This window comes from Bombina bombina, chromosome 6 (genome assembly GCF_027579735.1).
Source record: "Bombina bombina isolate aBomBom1 chromosome 6, aBomBom1.pri, whole genome shotgun sequence".
Classification (NCBI taxonomy): Eukaryota; Metazoa; Chordata; class Amphibia; order Anura; family Bombinatoridae; genus Bombina; species Bombina bombina.
The window spans coordinates 485,665,974-485,672,133 of record NC_069504.1 but is presented as its reverse complement, the minus strand read 5'-3'; positions in this window follow the sequence as shown (position 1 = coordinate 485,672,133).

The window sequence follows — 6,160 nt, the reverse complement described above, 5'->3', positions numbered from 1 at the left end:
ACATTAACCCAAGACTGTCCATATAAGTATGTTTACTTGCTATAAGTTCACAATCATCCCTGGTGGGCATAAAAACAGCCATTATTGATATAACTACATTACATCCTATTATATAGAATCATACCCCTGACTTATTCCTATATATTAAGTATCTGTTTATTATAGGGTTAACTATAATGTTTATAATTTCTATGATTTTCCAAATAATGTACTTATGGATTAAATGAAAACATTTACGTATATTATCATAGTGACCAAAAAGTACAGATTTGAATGACATCAACTTTGGTTATCTCAGAAAGGACACATTGATTACCACAGAGTTGGTGCAAAGCTTAAGACTTAGCTCCTATCAATGAAAAGCTTAAAGGGACACTGAACCCAAATTTTTTCTTTTGTGATTCAGATAGAGCATGAAATTTTAAGCAACTTTCTAATTTACTCTTATTATAACATTTTCTTCATTCTCTTGGTATCTTTATTTGAAATGCAAGAATATAAGTTTAGGTGCTGGCCCATTTTTGGCGAACAACCTGGGTTGTTCTTGCTGATTGGTGGATAAATTCCTCCACCAATAAAAAAGTGCTGTCCAGAGTCCTGAACCAAAAAAAGCTTAGATGCCTTCTTTTTCAAATAAAGATAGCATGACAATGAAAAAAAATTGATAATAGGAGTAAATTAGAAAGTTGCTTAAAATTGCATGCACTATTTGAATCACGAAAGAAAAAAATTTGGGTTCAGCTTCCCTTTAATATCACTGATTTTGTTTATTTCATGTGGAGAAGCCATCTTTTGGGTATAAATCCAGAAGATTTATTTTTTACTTAGGGCCAAATATCTGTCTCCACCTCTGATACCTAATTTAACCTGTTCAATACCCTGGAACTTGAAGAAACCCAGATTGCTGTTGTGTCTTGCAAAATGTTTCACCACAGGTGTTTTGGGGACCTCTACTTCCACGGATAGCAGATGCTCCCATAGTCTGTCTTTCAAAAGCTTCGAGGTAAGAACTACATTTTGAAAATTACAGCATGTGCAAGTAATCAGATAGATAACATATGTAGAATTACAGTTAATCCGATCCCTGATTTTGTAGGACTTGTGTTGGTGGATGTAAAACTGTCCCCTATTAGAGCATAGTCACTGCACTTGCACAGTATACCACCACACTTGTAAAAACCTGTCTTCATTGATAACCAATTACTTATGTTGTAACAACATAAAGTAGTCTTAGAACCAAAACTTTTTGCCACTCTATCTCCTATGGTTTCTGACCTGCGAGAGATGTAGTTACAATGTGTAGAGATAGTTTTTAAAACATCATCACTCTCTAATAATGGTATCCTTTTCTTAATGATGTTACATATGTCATTAAACTGTCTGCTGTACGTGGTAATAAAATTAATACCAGTATGCTCAGTATTCTTCTTTACATTATCCTTAAAAAGAGCCTCTCTATGAAAAGCCGCAACCAGTTCAGATATTCCTATTAGTGCTTGGCCGTCATAGCCTCTATCTATCAATCTCACTGTTTACTCATTGGCATGTTTATCAAAAATATCCAGGGTGGTGCAATTTTGTCTGAGTCTAATGTACTGTCCTTTCGGTATCCCTCTTTTGAGATGTTGTGTGTGTCATGTTGCCTGTTTCTTTCCTATACACCTCTGAAATAATTGTCATCTTTATGGCCTAGAAGTACATCTAAATATGGCATACTTACTTCAGAAGTGCTAAATGTGAAACTCAGGTTGTCAGAATTATCATTCAGATGACTCATAAATAGATTAAGTATTTCCATCGAGCCTTCCCAAATTAATAGAACATCATCTATAAATCTTGTATAAAATGTAATGTCTCTATAGATGTTCTGTTCGCCAAAAAACATAATTTATGTAAGAACTTACCTGATAAATTCATTTCTTTCATGGTGGTAAGAGACCATGAGCTAGTGACGTATAGGATATACGTTCCTACCAGGAGGGAGCAAAGTTTCCCAAACCTCAAATGCCTATAAATACACCTCACTCACCTCCCACCTCACTCATACCTCATACCTCATTTTAACGTATAGCCAAGTTAGTGAGGTGTAAAAGGAGTATAAAAAAAGAGGAACATGATAAAGTGCTTTATATAAAAAAAAGACATAACCCCTCCAAAAATTGGGGGGGGGGGGGTCTCATGGACTCTTGCCACCATGAAAGAAATGAATTTATCAGGTAAGTTCTTACATAAATTATGTTTTCTTTCCTATAGGTGGCAAGAGTCCATGAGCTAGTGACATATGGATATAATACCCAAGATGTGGAAGTCCACGAGTCACTAGAGAGGGAGGGATAAAATAAAAATAGCTATTTCCACAGACATTAAATCCAAAAAAATATTTAAGTTTTCTTAAAAATACTTAAATCATAGGCACTAGAATCAAACCGAGACAGCTGCCTGAAGAACCTTTCTACCAAAAGCTGCTTCCGAAGAAGCAAAAAAATAAAAAATGGTAAAATTTAGTAAATGTATGCAAAGAAGACCAAGTGGCTGCTTTGCAGATTTGATCAAGTGAAGCTTCATTCTTGAAAGCCCAAGATGTGGCAACTGATCTTGTAGAATGAGCTGTAATTATCAGATGTGGAGATTGCCCTGCTTCCAAATAAGCTTTGTGAATCAGAAGTTTCAACTAAGATGCCAAAGAAGTGGCAGAGGCTTTCTGACCTTTTCTGGAACCAGAATAAAATAACAAATAGACTAGAAGCCTTTCTGAAATCTTTAGTAGCCTCAACATAATATTTCAAAGCTCTTACCTCATCCAAAGAATGTAAAGAAAGAGTATTCTTAGAATTAGCACACAAGGAAGGAAAAATAATTTCCCTATTGATGTTGTTAGAATTCAAAACTTTAGGCACAAATTTAAACAAAGTCCGCACAACAGCTTTATCTTGATGGAAAATCAGATAAGGAGACTCGCAGGAGAGCAAACAATTCAGAAACTCTACTAGCAGAAGAGATAGCCAATAGAAATAACACTTTCCAAGAAAGTAGTTTAATGTCCAAAGAATGCATAGGCTCAAAAGGAGGAGCCTGCAAAGTCTTTAATACCAAATGTAGACTCCAAAGAGGAGAGAGAGATTTAATAACTGGTTTGATAAGAGTCAAAGCTTGTATTAAACAGTGATCATCAGGAAGATTAGCAATCTTTCTGTGAAATAAAACAGAAAGAGCAGAGATTTGTCCTTTCAAAGTATTGTCAGACAAACCTTTATCCAAACCATCCTGAAGAAATTGTAGAATACTAGGAATTCGAAAAGAATGCCAAAAATAATCATGAGTGGAACACCATGAAATATAGGTTTTCCAAACCTTGTGATATATTTTCCTTGAAATAGGCTTACGAGCCTGTATCATAGTGTTAATCACAGAGTCAGAGAAACCTCTATGAATAAGGACTAAGCGTTCAATTTCCATGCTTTCAAATTTAGAGATTTGAGATCCGGATGGAATAATGGGCCTTGAGACAGAAGGTCTAGTCTTAGAGGAAATGACCAAGGTCCGCATACCAAAACCTGTGGGGCCATGCTGGTGCTATCAGAAACACATAAGATTGTTCCATTATGATCTTTGAGATCACTCCCAGAGGTGAAAATATGTAAGCAGGTTGGTAAAACCATGGAACTGCTAGAGCATTCATCAATTCCGCCTGAGGATCCCTGGACCTGGAGAGGTATCTGGGAAGTTTCTTGTTTAGAAGAGAGGCCATCAGATCTATGTCTGGAAGACCTCACATCTGCACAATCTGACTGAACACATCTGGATGGAGAGACCACTCCCCGGATGTAGAATCTGACGGCTGAGATAATCCGCTTCTAAATTGTCTACACCTGGTATATTAATTGCAGTGATTTAGACAAGAGTCGAAGTCAGCCCAATAAAGTATTAGAGACACTTCTTTCATTGCTAGGGGACTGTGAGTCCCCCCTTGATTATTGACATATGCCACTGTTGTAACATTATCTGTTTGAAACCGAATATACGGTTCTCTCTTTAATAGAGGCCAAGCCTGAAGAGCTCTGAAAATAGCACAGAGTTCTAATATTGATTGGTTACCTCGCCTCTCGAGGATTCCAAACTCCTTGTGTTGTCAGAGACCCCCAGCCAGCTCCCCAACCTGTGAGACTTGTATCTGTTGTGACCACAGTCCAGGTAGGACGAACAAAGGAAGCCCCTTGAACAATAAGGTGATGGTTTGACCACCAAGTCAGAGAGAGTTGAGTGTTGGGATTTAAGTATATCAGTTGTGATATCTGAGTACAGTATAATCCTGCACCATTTGTGCAACATGCAAAGCTGTAGAGGTCTCATATTATTATTATTATTATCATCAGGTATTTGTAGAGCGCCAACAGGTTCTGCAGCTCATATGAAAACAAGCAAAAAGGATCACGTCCGATGCTGCAATCATGAGACTTAAAACTTCCATGCACATAGCCACTGAAGGGAATTATAAGAGACTTAAGGTTTAGACAAGGTGAAACCAAACTCAATCTTCTCTGTTCTGTAAGAAAGAGTCATGGACACTGAAGCTATCTGGAAACCTAAAAAGGTGACCTTTGTCTGAGAAATCAAGAAACTCTTTGGTAAATTGATCCTCCAAACATGTCTTTGAAGAAGCAACAGAAATTGTTTTGTGTGAGATTTTCTAACTAAAAAGATTGAGTTATTACCAATATATCGTCCAAAAAAGGAAACACTGCAATACCTAAAACTATTAAGAATATTATTGGTGCTGTTGCAAGGCCAAACGGAAGAGCGACAAATTGGTAATGCTTATTTAGAAAAGAGAATCTCAGAAAACGATAGCGATCTAGATGAATCGAATTGTGAAGGTAAGGGTTCTGTAAGTCTATTGTGGGCATGAAGTGACCTTGCTGAACAAAAGGCAGAATAGTCTTTATAGTCACCATCTTGAAAATTGGGACTCTTACTGTAATGCTCGTGGGATACTCCTCTATCAGACCGAACTTGGCCAGTAGTCTTGTTATCCCGGCGGCGAGCCGGAATGATAGGGAATATCCCAGAGCAGAGAAAGCTAGTAAGATGAGGAAGGCAGCACTCACCACAGGCAGGACAGTTCCCAGTGGTAACGGCAGAGCAGTCCAAGGACAAACCACTAGAATGGTCAGGCAGGCAGGGTGTGGAAACAGCAAAGCAGTCCTAGGGCGCACCACTAGAATGATCAGGCAGGAAGGCAGGATTTGGCAACAGTAAAGCAGTCCAAGGGCACACCACTAGAATGATCAGGCAGGAAGGCAGGATTTGGCAACAGTAAAGCAGTCCAAGGGCACACCACTAGAATGGTCAGGCAGACAGGGTTTGGCAACAAAGAGGCAATCCAGAACAACAGGCGTTAATACGCAGAGTAGTCAGACAGGGTTCAGCAGCAGTATATCAATCCAGTAATTAAGGGGTATAGCAGGCAGAGAAGTCAGAGAGGCAGGGTTCAGCAACCGCATATCAATGCAGTAGTTAAGGAGTATAGGAGGCAGAGTAGTCAGACAGGCAGGGATCATACACAAATAGGCAAATTAATTCAACGATCTGTCACACCCAGGAGCACACAAAGTAACACCTATACTTGGGCAGTGGCAGATCGTTGTAGGAAACTTACATAGGCGCAGGATTCGCGCCACAAAGGTCCGACTGGCATCAGGAGCATGCGGCGATGACGTCATCGTCGCACTCATCCGGACCTGATACAACCCCTGGAAACGAGCATGGAAGGAGAAGCAAGGAGATACTGTGCACCTACCAACGGATAAAGCGGCACGGCATGACAATTACAAAACGATTTAAAGTTTTCAGATCCAAAATTGGTCTGAAAGAATTTTCCTTCTTTGGTACAAAGAATAGATTTTAATAAAAAAAAAAAACAATCCGTGTTCCTGCTGTGGAACCAGGATAATTACCCCTGAAAGTTCTAGATCTGAAACACATTTCAGAAAGACTTGAGCTTTTACTGGATTTTTTGATACATGGGTAATAAAGAATCTTCCCAAAGGAGGTCTTATACTGAATCCTATTCGACACCCCTGAGAAATTATATTCTTAATCCATTGATTTTGGACAGAGTCTGTCCAAACTCTTTAAAATAGCTTTAGTCTGCCCCCTACCA